Consider the following 19,978-nt stretch of genomic DNA (forward strand, 5'->3'; position numbering starts at 1 on the left):
GAGCGGTTGATGTCATTTGTAAGGGCAAAAGTCATTAAATGGCCAATTTTTGCCAAAATGGGAGAATTCTGAGTATCCCGGGGGCATGGGTGTAATGGGTTTTAGTTTAATTGAAATAGTGCATGTTTTGATTTTGGTTTCGGGGGCTATGGGGTGGAATACAGAAGTCGGGGTTGAAAGTAGGAACGTTGGGTCGTTTGGCGAGCTGGGTCGAGCTCGCCGAACTACTCGGCGGTTCGCCAAAGTTCCACTGTTCACCATTAATTTCTTGCTTAATCTTGAATAAGGTTCTATAACTTTCGGCGATAAGCCTGAGTTCGTCGAATGCACTTTGCGACTCGCCGAAGGTCTTCCTTGATCACCTTTGTATGCGCCTCTAATCCTTAAATGCACTGTAACTTTCGGCGGGCTAGTCTTTGCTTTCCTAAAGCTGTAGTGATTCGCCGATTGGCCCTTCCCATCACCGACATGCCATATGTCTGAGACATTTTTGAGCCAATCCTTTCGGCTAGCCCAATCAGGCTCGTCAAAGTGATTCGGTGACTCGCCGAACTAGTTCGGCAAGTCTGTCTGCAATTATTTTTTTGCACATTTGCTTGAACTGTTTCTAAGTTTCTACAATGTGTTTGCAGATAGGGCTAGACCTAATGTTGCTGGTAGAGACAAACCACCCCGCAAGAAGGCCAGTATAAAGATCAACGAGGATGCAGCTGCATCTAAGGCAAAGGCTACCAAACTTCCCACAACTGGTAGGAAAGGAAAGGGCAAAGGGAAGGCACCTGCATCACCGCAAGCTTGCTCTGAAAGTGATGGTATCTACGCTACTCACCTCACCACTTATGAGAGTGAGGGTGAGCACTATGAGCATCAGACTGCCATTTCTAAGCCTGAGGATGAGCTAGTAGCAGCACAGAAGGCAGAGCTGCGTTCCAAGAAGCTAAATGATCCGTCTAGGATCAGGACATCCCAGCTCCCTACTCCTCCCACTCCAGCACAGGCCGTGGTCCTAACACCACCGGTACATGGTCCTCCTCCCAAGTCTATGAATAGACTGAAAACTGAGGGGTTGCGTACAATCATATAACAGAAATGGCTGTCCACTGATGGAGTAATTGACAGGTACCCATAAATTATGAGTTGCCTAAAGTCACACAAGTTCCAGTCGTTCACTCGACCCCGATATCCTTATATTTCAAATTGGGTCCGGGAGTTCTACACCGCTTATGGAGCCTTGGTATCGCAAAGGAAAAAGCTGCCTGCTAAATTCAAACCGGTTGATTATGTGGTTGTCTGGGGCAAGAAAGTGTTGTGTGACAGTACTAATATAAATGAGGTATTGGAGTGCACCAACAACATTGTTGATGCCCACCAGTACAGGTTAAAGACTAAGTCCTTGAAGCGGATGAAAAGTTTTCTAGCCACTCTTATTTGTGATGGTACTTTGAGGTGGTTGGAGGAAGGGGCTCCGATAGAAAAGAAAGATCTGCATGTAGCCGCGAGATACTGGTTTGGTTTTATCATCAGCACTATCATGCCATCCCAGAATGAGTCTGTCCTATGCCACACAAAGTCGGCTTGTCTTGGCTCGATCATTGCACGAGAGCACATAAATTTGGGTATGATCATTGCGCAGGAGATGACCATGAGGGCCAAACAGTGCTAGACTTCTCTCCCCTTTCCAGTGTTGATCATCGAGCTATACAGATTGGAATGGGTTCCGAGAGATGTGAAGAAGGATGTGGAAGTGATTTCTACATCTTCTACCGACATCCGGAGGATTGAGAAAGAATACTTGAAAGATGAGGACGAGAAGAAGAAAGCAACACCGGTAGATATTTCCCCGGTTGTGGAAACAGATGCACAACCTGTAGAGGTACCTTTCCCTATTTCGTCCCTGGGACTTCAGGTACATCTAGTGTTGTTCCTTTTGATACTCCCAGTTCCTCTACTACCCGATTGCCCCCTAGATCTTGTACTGTTGTTTCTGCTGCCTCTCGGCCCACACTCAGTCGGCTGCATTACTACAGATGGGGTAGTGATTTCACGTATAAGGACACTTCATCCAATACTCAGTCTCAATGATCATTAAGTAGTAATATAACCCAACTAAGTGAGTTGGGGTCGGGTCCTAAGGGAGTGGTTCGTAATTGAGAATTAATAGGCAAGTAAGAATATGCTCAAGTCAATCATAGCTAAAAACATTTACAAATAAAAGCATTGTACAAATTTGGGGTGACACAAGTGTCAAATATCAGGGGGATTTGGTTTCAACTATCAGCTACAACAACAAATAACACGAAATTAACAAATATCGAGACGGGATTCTTTGGATGTGATTGGATTATGGGCTAAGGTAGACAACCGGGTAATTGCAATTAATAGTAAACAACTGTAAATCAGTGATTAAGCTAGACTTTAGTGGGGATCAAATTTCTCTCGAACAATTTACCCCGAATCAAAATTGGTTTCTCTCGAAACACCAATAAGCAGCAATTAAGCAACAAACCTTCGCTTTTATTCCATTCACTCTCTCGAGCTGAATGTGTGGAAAAAGGTTTAGGATTCACTCTCTCCAGCTGAACCCATAACAACACAATACCCACAGACCATCGATTAAATAATTTTGGTTGTAGAACCTCTCTCTCGAGCAAGACAAAAACACTAAGTAAGATTGTATTTGCAACTACAACTCATTAAATTCAACCACAATTACTGAACAAAAACACCTTTAAACAATAATTAAACTATCAATTAACAATACCCAACAGTTAAATCAACCCATAATCACATAATCACACCCCAAGAATTGGGGTTTTAGCTAGACATCATAAAAAGGTAGAAATTGTGTTTTACCTAGTTGATGGATATTGTGTTTCCATCAACTGAGTACGATTAATATTGTCTTTACAAAGGTCTAAGATGAAGAATCTTCAACACCCACTTCCAATTTCTCAGAAATGGAAATCTTCAAATCTTCAAAGCTAAGGAAATATTGTCTCTAAACTCAATTCTAAGCTCTCAAACTTGAAAACTGAATAATAAGGAAAACTATTGAATGTTAGTTACTAAAGTAAGAATTTAAATATGTATTTATAGTCGCCAAAATATGTGCTGCGAAGGACCATTCGGCTCAATAAGTCGGGATCCCCGATCCACTTAGCGATCCGCCCTTTGGTCAATTCCATCTTCATTTTGCTTTGGGCTTCAGCATCTTCAAGTTTTGTAACTTTGGGCAATATGACACTGCATCGTGGAACTGTTCGACGACTCGCCGACTGCTTATTTCTATCGCCACTTGATTTTCTCCTTCAGGGCTTGGCACACTGGAACATTAGGCGAGAGCATGGCTGTTTGGCGACTCGCCCAATGGGTTAGGCGATCCTCAGGCCTTCTTTTCTTCGTTCTTTCAGCTGCCTTGTTCCTTTTTCCTGAATAGTATCCATGCTTTGTTTCTCAATCCAAATACCTGAAATTCAAGGATTTACATCAGTTATTGGCACAAAATATGCATTTGAGGACACTAAATCTATTAAAATATACCTGAAATTCAAGGATTTACATAAGTTATTGGCACAAAATATGCATTTTAGGACACTAAATCTATTAAATAAAGCCCTAAATGACTCCAAATTGTGGACTCATCAACACCCCCAACTTAAAATTTTGCTTGTCCTCGAGTAAAACTCAAGTTCAGCAGTTCAAAAAGGTTGTCTCAAACTGTGCTACACAAGACTCAATCATGACTGCACACAAAAAGACTCAACTTTCTTGTAACGACTCGCAAAATGATAAGTTGAACTACAGCCTCATTGTGTGGGTTAGTGTAACCTTAAGTTGATGTCTATGATGTTTTAGAACTTGAATGGAGCAAGGTAGAAGCCTAGGGTGCAAGCAAGGGCCTTGACTAGCAAGTTAGAGTGAAAGAAACCTTGTTCTTAAAGGGGTTGTTTGGCGATGGGGGTGCTTGATCGCCCAAAGGGTTGGGTGAGTCGCCCTTGGGGTCTTGTGATCGCCTAGTGAGCTGCCTCATTGGCCTAGGCGCTGAACCAAAGGGTGAGCTAAGTCCTAGCTTGCCAACCAGCTTGGCGTGTTGCCCATTGACCCCTCTTGATCACCTAGTGGACTACCCAATTTATGAGCTCACTGGAAATTTGGGCTAGCCAATGATGCACTTGGCGAGTCGCCTAGTGCCCTTGGCGAGCCAAGAGGGGAAAAAGGTCGAGGTAACTCGAGCAAGGGGTGGATTTTTAAGTTAAGACTTTAAGGGTCCTTAGTTTTTTCCCAAAGTTGAGTCCTCATTATTTTATTCCTTTCCTAGCAACTACAAGACCTTTTTAGACTTGAATTCTTTCAATTAAGTCTCTCCTAATAGAATTAAAAGAAAACCCACCTCCTCTCAAATAATTCTTTCACTAGAAATCCTCTATTAGAGAAGAAGAAGGGAGTCAATGAAGCTTGGGTTTGATGATTCCAAGGTGGTTCTTCCTCAAATTTCTTGGGGAATCTTAGCAAAGATATGGGGATCCTTCATCTAGGGTTAGATTTCATCCTAGAGTCAATTTCAAAGAAGTTTTCAAGTTTCTCAAAAACCCTAAGTTTTACTCAATCTCATGGATTCTTTCATAAAACATTTTCAAAAGCTTTCTATTGACAAATTATGTATTAGCATTTAATTGATAGTTTATGATGAAAATACTCTATGAACCCATGATTTTTCTCAATTCCTAAATTGTTCCTTTATGAAGTGGGTTTGTTGATCATAAATGAATGTTGATGGATTATGCCTAAATTGATTTAGATTGTTGAATTGTATCATTATACATGCCTTAATTGTAGTAAATTTTTGGTGTGTAGGTGACTTTTGATCATGGCCTTGAAAGGGAAAGTTGTGACCTAATTACATGTTGAATTAGAATTGTGCTAGATATGTTGATCCACTTGAAAGGTGGAGGTATTTACTTACTATGTATAATGTGAAGGATATATATGTGATTTCAATTATAGAATGATGAGGAGTTCTATGAAGTGTGGGTGGTCGTATGGGATGCCATCCATGCATTGTACGAGTAGGCTTTGAAAGGGTCATAGTGAGTCCTACGGTATGAATGCTAAGAGGCTTGTATTAGACCCCTACGGGGTCAAGTACACCGTGTCGCATCCGAGGTCTAGACTCGGGTCGTGACAAACTTGGTATCAGAGAATAAGATTTTGGAAATGGTTTTTAGGATTGATGTCTCACAAACCACTTCTAGTAGAGTCTTGTTCATCGGTGTGAGTCGCAACACATATATGAGCGAGATGCTATAGGACGTTATAAAGTTACACTTCTTTCTTATTCTTGAAGTCGTGCCGTAGAGTTTAGCTCTATAAGTGTCCTTTACCTAATCCTTCTCTTGTGTTTATAGGATATGAATACCAGGGCTAACCCAAGAAGGATGGAAGAAGAGATTGTGAATGAGGGAGTTCCTTCCCAAGGTCTTCAAGGTGACCAAGTTCCTCAAGGTGACCAAATTCCTCTAGGCAATCAAGGAAATGAAGTTCCGGTGGATCCCCCAGCCATGACCAATAAAGAGATTAGGTCGGTTTTTCTAACTCTAGTTCAAGCCATGACGGCTCAAGTTAACTAAGATGTGGGGCCTAGGGTGAATGCTAATGAGACTACCATGGCCTCAAGGTTGAGAGACTTTGTGAGGATAAATCTTTCGGTTTTCCTTGGCTCTAAGGCGGGAGAGGATCCCCAAGAATTATTGGATGAAGTGTATAAGATAGTCAATGCTATGGGAGTGACCTCTATTGAAAAAGCGGAACTTGCCACTTATCAATTGAAAGATGTCACCCAAATTTGGTTCACTCAATGGAAAAGGAATAGGCCTATAGGAGCAAGGTCTATTGATTGGGAATTGTTTAAGGAAGCTTTCCTTGGTAGGTACTTTTCCCGTGAGAAGAGGGAATGTAAGGTTGAGGAGTTTATAAACCTTAGGCTGATCCACGTCGCTCCTCAACACAACAATAGTGGCCTTCAAAGAAATCACCTTCTCGGTTGCCCCTTGGCCACGCTCACACACCGCTATCCTAGCTGTAACAACGTAAATGGTAGCGTTCAATGGTGACACAACATAAGCTAGGGCAGTCTGAATCATGCCCAGAATGGAGGCCTTGAGTCTGGCAGCCCAACGATCGGCAGAATGGGCAAGTTGCCCCATCCAGAATAATGAAGCCTGAGTGAGCGGGGTCCGAGTGACAGCAGCAACAACAGGTCTAGGAGGCAGTGTAGAAACAGAAGAACTAGGGATGTCAGATGGTACAACACAAGAAGTACCTGAAGGCCAAGGGGCTGGAGTAGGCAAAACTGCCTCTGTAGGTAGTGAGTCTGTGTCCACAACCGGGGAAGAGTCCACCGGGGCTGCCTTCTTCTTCTTCTCCGCCTTATCCTTCAAATATTTTGCCTCGATCCTCCGGATATCAGTAAGGGATGTAGGAATCACTTACATATCCTTATTGCATATCTAGGGACCCGAGTCGGCGATCCGCCCTTTGGTCTAGTTCATCGCCTTTCTGCATTGGCCTTCAGCAAATTTAAGTTCTGTAACGTTGGGCGATGGAATACTGCATCGCGGAATCGTTCGGTGACTCACCGATTGCTCCTTTATCCCGCTGACTCAATTTTCTCCTTCAGAACTTAGCACCCTAGAACATTAGGTTAGACCATAGCCATTCGGCGTCTCACCTAATTGTTTAGGCGATCCTCAGGCAGTCTTTTCTTCATCCTTTCAGCTGCCTTATTCCTTTCTGCCCAATAGTGTCTATGCTTTGTCTCTAACTCCAAATACCTAAAAATCAAGGATTTTAATTAGTTATTCAGACAAAATATGCATTTGAGGACACTAAATCTATCAGAATAAATCCCTAAAAGAGTCCAAATCGTGGACTCATCAACACCCCCAACTTAAACTTTTGCTTGTCCTCAAGTAAAACTCAAGTTCAGCAGTTCAAAAAAGATGTCTCAAACAGTGCTACACAAGACTCCATCATAAATGCACATAAAAAGACTCAAGTTACTCGTGCAAGGATCAATTGCACACTCAAAGACTCAAGCTGTGACTCACCATTACCAAAGAATCTCAAGCTTACTATACTTGCTTCAAATGCAAGTTCAAGCTCAACAAAGGTATTCAAATGCCCTCACACAAAGAATGATTCCATATTCACTCAATGGTTCAATCATTTAAAGTTCCAGAATCAAGATCAACACTCACACTCACAAAAATAAACACAATGCATGATTTCACCCATAGGTTTGCCCTTATTTTCCAAACGATTTTTGCTTCAGCTCATTCAAGATCAAAAAGGTCTTTTCAAGGCTTGTAATGGGGCCGAGTGTAAATGTATGGTCATTTACGCTTATAGCCTAAAATTCTCATGAAATGTGATATGAACTACACCTTCTTTCCTTCTCTTTATCATTTTCATTCAAGCTCAAAAGTCACCTCTTATTCATCTTCCATGGATCATTGGAAACCCCATTTTCTTTGTATTTCCACAACCTTATTCCACAACTTTTTCTTTCATTTTTTTTTCAATATTTTCTTCTCTTTTTTTTATATGGAAGGGTTCCATTTTTTCTCAAAACATGGGCAAAAAGGACTTCTTTGCATTTTCTTGATTTGCCTTCTCTTATCACCACACCCCCCTACTTAGGATTTTGGCCTAAGTTGGCTATTCAAACAAACCACAGATCATGAGGATTATGGGTAATGGATCAATAAAAGGTAGCAATGTTATCAAGTTTCTTCCAAGAAAATGTTTAGGCTCAAAGGGTGCTCAAAAGAGGCTAACACACTCACAAGGTATGCCACAAAAGATGTATAATGTCAAATTGGTTCACACTCTTTAAAGTCTCCTGAGATCATCTCATGAAATTGCATCACTTAGTCAACCAGACCAACGAGGAAAATTCTAGGTGTCATCATACATGGTTCACGGTAAGCTCATCACACAAGGCATTGACATCAATGTCAAACAAGACTTCACACTTTCACTAGTGTGTAATGTTCATCAGAAGATACTAAATTTGATACTTGGCTAGTCACAACAAGATGCCAAGAGTTCACATATTGTCTATGAAACTTCAATTTGCCTTGTCGTAGCCGCACATTCATTTTTCTTTGATTATGAGCACTATTTGAGTCATCGGTATTGATCAAAACCAGTACTCAAATTTCCAAGAGAATAACCACAATCAACACATACAAGAGGTGGCAAAAAATTTCGGAAGGGTCAAAAATCGATTACAATTAAAAACAAGGAGCCAGAAGCTCAAGCATCCACAAAAGCAGTGTAAAAACACAATTTTTATCTCAAAGCCCAAATATATAAACAAAAAAAGAATTACGAATGTCACACAAAAGGTGAGCCTCACCCCACCACTAAGAAAAACATTTGACCTCAAATACAAACGAAAATATAATATCCATAAGTGAATATAAAGATAGATAGAGAGGGAGGTAAAGAAGGCATCCTGTCTAAGCAGTCGCTCCGTTTGTCTAGGCATTAGTTCCAGGTGCATTAGTCTGGATTTGGGCATCAGTGCCCGGAGTTCCTTCAAAAGGAACAGTAGCACTAAAGTCACCAGGAGATGCTACAGGTGTGTCCGCCAAAAATTTCCAAATAACTGTATAAAGTCCCCGGGCCCATAAAGGAATAGAGGGGTCTCAGAGAGTAGTCTTCCTGTTAGAAATTGGCCTCTTGCCCTTGCCTTTGTTCCCAGGTGAAGGTTCTTGCTTGCCTTTCTTGGGAGGATTCGACCTCCCTTCATTTAATTTTAAATTCCTTGCTCTTATCTTTTGGGGTGGCATGATTTTCCCAGCAAATTTTGGTCTAGCCATGCCTACAAAGCATTAAGACAAATTTAGGAAATATTCAAACAAAAGCACAGAAAATCAGTCTTTAAAGCTATGAGAATTTGGCGATAGGAGGCCCTTTCAGTGAATCGCCGACATCATTCGGTAGGCAAGGGTCGTCCCACCAAAAGTTCTAGTGCAAAAAGGTACAAGGATGCAGACAAAGGGTGATCAAGAAGGCTTTTGGCAAGTCGCCGAGTTCCTGCGGTGACCTCAGTCTTCTCGCCGAAAGTTACAGAACACAACAACGCATAAAACATGAAATTAAAGGCGAGATGGGGACATTAGGCTAACCGATGATTCATTCGGCGAGCTCGACCCACCTCACCTAACGACCGAACGTGCCTATTTTCAACCCAACATCTCAAATACAACCCCGCAACCCCCGAAAACAAAATCAAACCATTGACAATTGAAATTCAAACAAGACCCATAACACCCATTGCACTGGGATACTCAAACTTCTCCTAGTTTTGCCAAATTTGGCCAATTGACGACATCTGCCCTTAAAAACAAAGTCACCCGCTCTATCATTAGGCAAATTACATTGTTTGGGACAAATACAGGCTACTCAGACTTCACCCAACCAAACCAAATAACATGCAAGCACAACCCCACAAAATTTACTTTATTTTAGAGCACAAAAAAATGGGAATTTAACATTGAAAATATTACGGGCAAGATTATCGAATTACAAACAGGCATTCAAACATTCCAGTCATATCAGAGAGGCCCAGCACACATCAACAACATAATATTTCTTGCATAACAGTACAAATGACTAAAAATAAATGTGGAATTCGGAAAACCAACCTTAAATGCCGATAAAAATAAGATTGAAAAGCTAGGCGGCAATGTAATCCAAATCCAAGCACCAATCGATCAACTAAAATACTTATAGACAGTGTAAATATCGAAAACACTAAATAGGTGCGAGTTTGGAAAGATGAAAAATGAAAGAGTTTGAAATTTAAACCTTTAGCCCTTTAATAAACCATCCAGTTCTCGCCCATTCGGCGACGTTAGTCGTGATCGCCGACCCACTCGTCTATACACTGAGTGGTCACTTACCTCGCCGTGTTTTACAGGATCCTCTGTTGATGTGGGGATCCAAACGACGGACAAGATCGAGATAGCCGACTTGATCGGCGAATCACCATTAATTTCCAGGGCTCGCTGAGTTTTACAGATTCTACCTTCAAGTTGTGTTGAGTCTAACGACTGTCTAGGTCGAGGGTCACCGACCTCTTCGACGTTTCGTCTACTGGACCCTTAGCTCACCAACCTGCACTTTTCAAACACTTTCCACACTTTAATCAACACACCATTATTTCTTTAAGCAAAAATAAAACCATAAAGGGTCTTAGTTTGCCTCCCAAGATGCACCTTAGTTAACGTCGTGGCACGACACAAGTCCTTACTCAAAATCCATTATTGGGGTTGGTCCTAGTGCAACTAGGTAACCCCAATTGTTCATTTGGGAGGAGGTGAGGCAATACATGACCCATGAGAGTTTCAATTAGCTGGATAGATCTAGTGTGAGAACCGATCAATTGATTTAGCACTTCAATATTCTCCTTCATCTCTTCCAGCACTCTATCTTGCTCACTAATCTGTTCGAGAAGGATTAACAATGTATCATCGACACATTTCCTGTCATTGTTCTCAGATCTTCTCTGCTCTTGAGGGGGTATGTATCCTTCTTTTGCTTTGCACTGGACTTCAATCTATGATATTTTGTTGGCCAAATCGTCCAGCTCAGTTACCAGTGCGGTTAACATGAAATCCCTTTCAACTTCTTGGTTTGTCTCAGCCATGTGATCAAGCAGTTGGGATGCTATCACATAGCGCTTTTGTGCAATACCACCCGGGATGAGTTGATCAGCGAAGACCTTATTCCCGGGACTAAGACTCCTGTAAAAACATTCGAGATGGAATACATCGGGTATTTCATGAGCTGGGCATTAAATCAGCAGTGCTTTAAACCTTATCCACGACTCGTGAATCCTTTCATCTTCCAATTGTTTGAAGGTTAGAATGCGATCCCTGAACATCATCACTTCTACTAGAGGAAAATCCATTTGTTCATAATTACTGCCCGACATGCTCACCTCCTCTATTTCAAAGCATAATCACACAAAACAAAACTAAGAGTTAAGTAAGTATTACCATAACTAAAGAAGAACAAAATTCATCTTGACTAATATTCTCAACTAACACAACTCCCCGGCAGTGGCACCATTTTGATTTGACGTATCCGGGTGGTTCATTCAATACTATGCGTTCACGGTCGTTCAATAGTAATGTAACCCAACTAGTGAGTTGGGGTTGAGTCCCAAGGGAGCGGTTTGTAATCAAGAATCAAGAGAAAAACATAAACATGCTCAAGTCAATTATAGCTAAAGACATATATGGAAACAAACATATCAAATAAAAGGGTGACACAAGTGTCAATTATCGAGGGGGTTTTGTAGTCAATTATCAACTAGAAGCAGAAAATATTATAGAAATACGAATATGGAGACGGGGATTCTTTGGATGTGATAGGATTATAGGCTAAAATAAACAACCGGTGAATGCTATTGATAGTAGATCGCTGTAAATTAGTAACTAAGCTAGACTTTAGTGGGGGTAAATTTTCTGTTGAACAATTTACCCAGAATCAAATCGGTTTCTCTCGAACACCGATAAGCAACCATTGAGCACAACCTTCGCTTTAGTCCATTATGTGGGAGAGGGTTTAGGATTGACTCTCTCGAGCTGAACCCATGACAACCCAATAACCACCGACTATTGATTCAGTAGTTTTGGTTTTAAAACCTCTCTCTCGAGCAAGTCAAAAATACGAAGATAAAGTTGTATTTGCAACTACAACCTCATTATATTCAAACACAACTACTGAACGAATCACCTTTAAACAACAAATTAACTATCAATTAGCAATACCCAGTAGTTAATTCAACCCATATTCACATAATCACACCCCATGAATTGGAATTTTAGCTAGACATGGTAAAGGATAGAAATTGATACCGAAAAGTGTTTCCAGCAAGTGGATACGATGAATATTGTCTTTACACATGTCTAAGATGAAGAATCTTTAATACCCACTTCCAATTTCTTAGAAATGGAAATCTTCAAAGCTAAGGAACAATGTCTCCCGAAAATCTAAAGTCTAAAAATTGAAAATAATATTTGATATTCTAAAATTCGATACTGATTCCTCTCCTAAACTAAAAATTCAAACAAGTAATTATAGTTATCAAAAAGGTGTGCTGCGAAACTCGGCGATCCACCCTTTGGTCTGGTTCATCGCCTTTCTGCATTGGCCTTCAGCAAATTCAAGTTATGTAACGTTGGGCGATGAAGTACTGCATCGCAAAATCATTCGGTGACTCGCCAACTGCTCCTTTATCCCGCCGACTCGATTTTCTCATTCAGAGCTTGGCACACTGGAATATTAGGTCAGACCATAGCCATTCGGCGACTTGCCTAATGGTTTAGACGATCCTCAGGCCGTCTTTTCTTTAACCTTTCAGCTTCCTTGTTCCTTTCTGGACAATAGTGTCCATGCTTTGTCTCGAACTCCAAATACCTTAAACTCAAAGATTTTCATCAGTTATTGAGACAAAATATGCATTTGAGTACACTAAATCTATCAAATTAAAGCCCTAAAAGAGTCCAAATCATGGACTCATCACTCAAGTCAATCATAGTTAAAAACATTTACTAATATAAGCATTGTTCAAATTTGGGGTGACACAAGTGTCAAATATCATGGGGATTTGGTTTCAACTATCAGCTACAACAACATAAAATACAAAATTAACAAATATAGAGACGGGATTCTTGGGATGTGATTGGATTATGGGCTAAGGTAGACAACCGGGTAATTACAATTAATAGTAAACAACTCTAAATTAGTGACTAAGCTAGACTTTAGTGGGGATAAATTTTTTATAGAAAATTTACCCTGAATCAAATTTGTTTCTCTCGAACACCAATAAGCAGCAATTAAGCACAACCTTCGCTTTAGTCCATTCACTCTCTCTCGCTGAATGTGTGGAAAAGGTTTAGGATTCACTCTCTCGAGCTGAACCCATAACAACCCAATACCCATAGACCATCGATTCAGTAATTTTAGTTTTAAAACCACTTTCTCGAGCAAGCCAAAAACACGAAGTTAAGATTGTATTTGCATCTACACCCCATTAAATTCAACCACAATTACTAAATGAAAACATTTTTAAACAACAATTAAACTATCAATTAATAATACCCAATAGTTAAATCAACCCATAATCACATAATCACATCCCAAGAATTGGGGTGTTAGCTAGACATCATAAAAAGGTAGAAATCGTGTTTTACCCAGTTGATGAAAATTTTGTTTCCATCAACTGGGTACGATTAATATTGTCTTTACAAAGGTCTAAGATGAAGAATCTTCAACACCCTCTTCCAATTTCTCAGAAATGGAAATCTTCAAAGCTAAGGAAATATTGTCTCTAAACTAAATTCTAAGCTTTCAAACTTGAAAGCTAAATAATAATGAAAACTATTGAATGTTAGGTACTAAACTAAGAATTTAAAAATGTATTTATAGTCACCAAAACATGTGTTGCGAAGGACCATTCGGTTCAATAAGTCGGGATCGCCGATCCCCTCGGCGATCCTCTATTTGGTCAATTTCATCACCTTTTTGCTTTGGCCTTCAACATCTTCAAGTTTTGTAACTTTGGGCGATATGGTACTGCATCGCAGAACTGTTCGGCGACTCACCGACTGCTCCTTTCTACCACCGACTTGATTTTCTCCTTCAGGGCTTGGCACACTGGAACATTTGGCGAGACCATGGTCGTTCGACAACTCGCCCAATAGGTTAGGCGATCCTCAGACCTTATTTTTATTGTTCTTTCAGCTGTCTTATTCCTTTTTGCTCAATAGTGTCCATGCTTTGTTCTTCAATCCAAATACTTGAAATTCAAGGATTTACATCAGTTATTGGCACAAAATATGCATTTGAGGACACTAAATCTATTAAAATAAAACCCTAAATGAGTCCAAATCATGGACTCATTAGGCAGCTAGCCCATTCTTCTGATCATCATGCCACCAGACTTGAGGCCTCCATTCCGGGCATGATTCAGACAACCCTCGTTAATGTTGTGACACCCTTGAGTGCTACAATTGATGCCCTGGCAGCTAGTGTAGTGGTGTGTGAGCGTGGCTAAGGGGCCACTAAGGAGGTGACAACTTAAAGGCTGCTATTGCTGCACTGAGGAGAGATGTGGACTAGCTAAAGTCCACAACATGTCTATGATATTTGGGACGGTGGAGTTCCCAAATGTGCCAGTTGAGCCAGATATGCCTCTGGCTACCATCGGAGATGATGTTAGAGTTGAGGAGGCATTTTCTCCTGAATTTGAGGAGGAGACGGATGAGGAGATGTTTGAGGTTGTTAAAGAGGCTTCGTATGAGGGCCTTACGGAGACTGAGGAGGCCATGGTAGATGCAGTTGTGCAGGCATCTTTGGCAGATACACCCTTGGCTAACCCTAGTGGACCTACTACTGTTAATATGACTCCGAGCACTGATGCCCAATTTCATAGTGATGCATCGGGCATTGATGCCCCGATAGATGGAGAAACTGTTTAGATAGGATCCCTCTTTACCTCCCTCTCTGTCTTATTTTTATTGAGTTTTGAATATTTTTCTTGCATTTGAGGACAAATAGCTTTTGTTTTGTGGTGGGGTGAGGTCCACCTTTTGTGATGATTGTTCTGTTTATATATTTGGGTTTTGTGCTATTAATTTTGTTTTGGCACTGTTTTGTGGATGTTTGAGATTATGGCTCTTTTTTTTAATGTAAATGATTTTTGGACCATTCCAAAAAAAATTGTGCCACCTCTTGTTTGTGTTTAGATGTGGTTGTTCTCTTGCAAATTTGAGTATTGTTCTTGATCAATACTGATGACTTGAATAGTGCTTATAATCGAACAAAAATGAATGTGCGGCTACGATGAGGCCTAATAAAGTTGTATAGACAATATGTGAACTTTTTGCATCTGGTTGTGACTAGCCAATTATCAAATTGAGTCTCTTGTGATGAACATTGCACACTAGCGAGAGTGTGGAGTCTTGTTTGACATTGGTGTCAATGCCTTGTGTGTGATGAGCTTACCGTGAACCATGTGTGATGACACCTAGGATTTTCCCTGTTGGTCCGTTTGATTAAGTGATTCAATCTCTTGAAATGATCTTAGGCAACTTTAAAGAGTGAAACAATTTTGACATCATACCTATTTTGTGGCCTACCTTGTGAGTGTGTGAACTTCGCTTGAACACCTTTTGAGCCTTACCCTTTTTCTGGGAAGAAACTTGATGCAAATTGTGACCTTTCTTTATCCATTACCCATAATCCTCATGATTTGTGGTTTGTTTGATTAGCCAATTTAGGCCAAAAGCCTAAGTTGGGGGTGTGGTGAAGAGAGAAGGTAAATCAAGAAGTGCAAAGAAGTCCCCTTTGACACATGGTTTTGAGAAAGATGGAACCCCTCCACAGAAAAAAAAGAAGAGAAAAGAAGAAAAAATGAAAAAGAAAAACAACGAAAAAGTTGTGAAAATGCAAAAAGAAATGGGGTGTCCAACAGTCCATGGAAAGTGAATAATGGGGTGACTTTTGAGCATGAGTGAAAATGATGAAGAAAAGGAAAGGAAGTGTTGTTCACACTCAGCCCCTTTACAAGCCATGAAAAGACCTCTTTGATATTGAGTGAGTTGAAACAAGTGTTGATTGGAAAATAAGGGCAAACCTATGGGTGATAGCATTGTGTTCATCTTTGTGAGTGTGAGTGTTGTATTTGATTCTGGAACTATAAATTGTTGAACCATTGTGTGTTAATATGAAATCATTCTTTACGTTTGATTACATTTGTTGAGCTTAAACTTGCATTTGAAGCAAGTATTGTGAACTTGAGAATCTTTGATAATGGTAAGTCACAACTTGAATCTTTGAGTGCACAATTGATCCTTGCATGAGTAAGTTTAGTCTTTTTGTGTGCATTCATGATTGAGTCTTGTCCAGCACTATTTGAGACATCCTTTTTGAACTACTAAACTTGAGTTTTACTTGAAGACAAGCAAAAGTTTAAGTTGGGGGTGTTGATGAGTCCACGATTTGGACTCATTTAGGGCTTTATTTGGATAGATATAGATCTCGACAAATAGAAGCAGGCCGACAGGTGACATCCTCCATTATGTTGTTGCTAGCAAATACCACTATTTTTGGTTTTGGATCTTCCAAATCATTCCCGCAGGAGATCCTGACCCATTTTGTTCTGATCGTTCGAGAAAAATATTCATTCTGGTTCAAATCCAATAGTAGGTAAAACTTATTAGATACTAGAGTCAATGGTATCTAATAAGGTTTACAACCCACCTTACTGATGTAAAATCCTTGATTTTCAGGTATATGTATTAAGGAATGAAGCATGGACAGTAATGTGCAAAAAGGAACAAGGCAGCTGAATGAACGAACAAAAGAGGGAATGTTGATTGCCTAATCCATTGGGCAAGTCGCCGAATGGCTATTATCTCACCTAAATTTCAAATGTGCCAAGCCCTGAAGGAAAAAATCAAGTCGGCGATAGAAAGGAGCAATCGGTGTGTCGTTGAACGGTTCCACGATGCAGTGTTGGATCGCCTAAAGTTACAGAACTTGAGGACGCTGAAGGCCAAAGCAAAAAGGCAATGGAACTAACCAAAGGGCGGATGCCGAGTTGATCGGCGATCCCGAACTTACTGTGGTGAATGGTCCTTCGCAGCATATTTTTGGCTACTATAAATACATTTTTGAATATTCATTTTAGAATCAGTTTTCATAATATAGAATTTTTATAAGTTTTGGAGATAGAACTCTGAGTTTTGAGACAAGCGTTTCCTTAGCTTTGAAGAATTGTAGTTTTCCATTTTTGAGAAATTTGAAGTGGGTCTTTGAGATTCTTCAATTTGGACCTTTGTAAAGACGAAATTAATCTTACCCAGTTGATGGAAACACAATTTGGTAACAATTTCTATCTTTTTATGATGTCTAGCTAAAACCCCAATTCTTGGGGTGTGATTATGAGTTGATTAAGCTTATAGGTATTGCTAATTGATAGTTTAAATGATGTTTGAAAGTGATTTCAATCAGTAATTATGATTTAATTTAAAGGGTTGTAGTTGCAAATGTAACTCTACCTTCCTATTTTTGGCTTGCTCGAGAGAAAGGTTTTAAAACCAAGATTACTGAATTGATGATCTGTGGGTAGTTGTCATGGGTTCAGCTCGAGAGAGTGAATTGTAAACCCTTTTCCACACATTCAGCTCGAGAGAGTGAATGGACTAAAGCGTAGGCTGTTCTTAATTGCTTACTTGTTGTTGTTCGAAGAAACCAACTTGATTCGAGGTAAATTGCTCGAGAGAAAGTTTATCCCCACTAAAGTCTAGCTTATTCATTGATTTATAGCAATTTAATAACAATTGCAATTACCCATTTGTCTACCTTAGCCTATAATCCAATCACATCCCAAGAACCCGTCTCATTACTTGTGAATTCGTGTTATTTGCTGCTATTGTAGTTGATAATTACAATAAAAATAACCATGTTATTTGACACTTGTGTCACCCTTTAATTTGAATTATGCTTTTATTCGTATATGTCTATTCCTATGATTGACTTGAACATATTTGTACTGTCACACCCCAAAATATGGGGTTATTTGGCACTCGATACCCTAATACATCGAGTTACCCATTGAAACATACTAGCTAAACCAAACTTGTGAGGCAAAATGATTGGGCAGCACAACTTCTTAAAAGTGAAGCCTGGACCCAGAGGGCATGACCTGAAAGAGAATAACCATACTAACAATGGTAGACAAACCGAAAAAAAATAAAAATGTACTATCTAGCCGACGAGGCCACAACCGAAAACATACCTACTTACACACACATATATATATACATGCCAAGACTATTGGCTGAAGGTTGAAACATACAAAAAGAAAACCCAGAATATTGTGTCCACAATAGCTTCTATGAGTGACATAAGCACTGTCGGGACAAGGCCCCGACTATACCCAAACTGTACAACAAAAGTAAACATTCTCTGATATCCCCAGGATAAGATGGAGCTTACCAACTCACAGCTAAACCTGAATCTAAGCGGGTGGGTCGATTAGAGCCCCGCATGTACCCGCTCGCACAAAACAAAAAGCAGCATCCCCAGGCAAAGGGACGTCAGTACGAATAAAAATGTACTGGTATGTAAAGCAAAAAGTAAAATCATAAACATTTACTGTAAAAGGATAATAGAGATACCACCTGAAACTGAAACCCAAATAATCTCCATGGCTAACATTTAGCCCCCTACTACTTAAATATGCATGGTATGCTCGTATAATCGTATGTCGTGAATACATATATATATATATATAGATGCAAATTCATGACATACCCAACCAAATGCTAGCAATGGTGGTGCTTTACGATAGCGAATCGACATCATATTCGCTAACTTGTGGCCATTTGTGTCTCATATGTATTAATATAGGCAATAGGCCCCATACCTCCCAATTATAGCTCGGGAGTAGAATGCATAGCATGTCATGTCATGGATTTATAACACCTATGAGTTACTGTTATCATGTTGCCAATCTTGGCCCGTTTGTAGTCTTGTTCTCATAACCCCGTAATAACTTTCGTATAACATATAACAATCTCATGGAACTTGATATGTTCTTCCAAATAAGCTTGAAAAGTTAACTCAAATTTTAGAAGGATAAACTAACCTTGTTGATATTCATAACAAGTTTAAGGTGACTTACTTAGTTCCTAACTTGGTTCCTAGATAATTTAAAAAATAATAATTCAAAAACCAAGTGTTCTAATAGTTTACATTTAAATTATATTTGAGAGTTTTGAAGGTCGAGCTACTTTAAAGATTTTTTTAATAAAAACCTTAGTGGAGAAAGAGGGTTGGTCACAAGTAGTAAGGGTCTCACGTGACATTTTAATTCACATCACCCAAGGAAGAATACGAATTCATACGTGCGGACATATAATTAATGAAACTGATAAAATGACATGTAGATGTCGAACACTCTATTTATCCGAACGAGTGAAATATCAAAATAACAGAATCATGAAAATAATTCAGCTGAGATCCCAATGCCTTTCACTGAAGGTCTTTCTAGCAAGAGAATAGCAAAATATCACATTCGGCGTTTTAGGAATTTCCCAGGAGTGGTGCTAAGCTGAGGGACGTAGCTTCGCCTTAACATACCTTTTCAATGAACGATCGAATGGCCGTAGATTCTTCACGAAATTTGTTCCTTACGTTACGTCCTAAACTTCGTAAAAACTATATATACACTGCTGGTACACACCTATAAACAGTTCATAATTGTTCTTAAATCGGCAGATTTGCCAAATGGCCTCAACTTGACGAAATGTCCGTAGAACTTCATAAAAACAATCATAAAAGAGTCCCGAGATGATTACCTTAGTTAACCAAGTGTAAACCTTGATTAAATACCAATAAATACAAATTTATATCTTCAAAAACTTGCTCCAAATGCAGCTAATAGAAGGGGAAAATGATTGCCACATGTAGAAATCGTCAAAAACTGACATGCAAGTACTCCATAGGAACCCTCTATTAAGCTTTATTTATGGTTTGGAAGTAAAATGAAATGTTCTCATGGCTTAAAACGTTGAGTAAGCTGACATACCACATTTTTTACCCGACCCGGATCCGACCCGGATTCTGCCCCGGCAGTCCATAGTAAAACCCTGATAACTTTTTACTGCGATTTCGGTTGGATATGGGGTTTTGTGCGTTGCAAACTAGACTCATAGGCCTTCGATTTAATGTGTGATAGGACTTCTAACTCTTTATATATTTGGATAAAACATCCAAGACATTTGACCCAAAGTTAAGAAAATATTAGTAGAGAAACTTCGATAACTTTTGCCGACTTTAGTTTCCCTAATTTTCTTGGATTCCAAAATTAACATACAACCCATGTGCTATT

This window comes from Solanum tuberosum, unplaced genomic scaffold (assembly GCF_000226075.1).
Source record: "Solanum tuberosum cultivar DM 1-3 516 R44 unplaced genomic scaffold, SolTub_3.0 scf00088, whole genome shotgun sequence".
Classification (NCBI taxonomy): domain Eukaryota; kingdom Viridiplantae; phylum Streptophyta; class Magnoliopsida; order Solanales; family Solanaceae; genus Solanum; species Solanum tuberosum.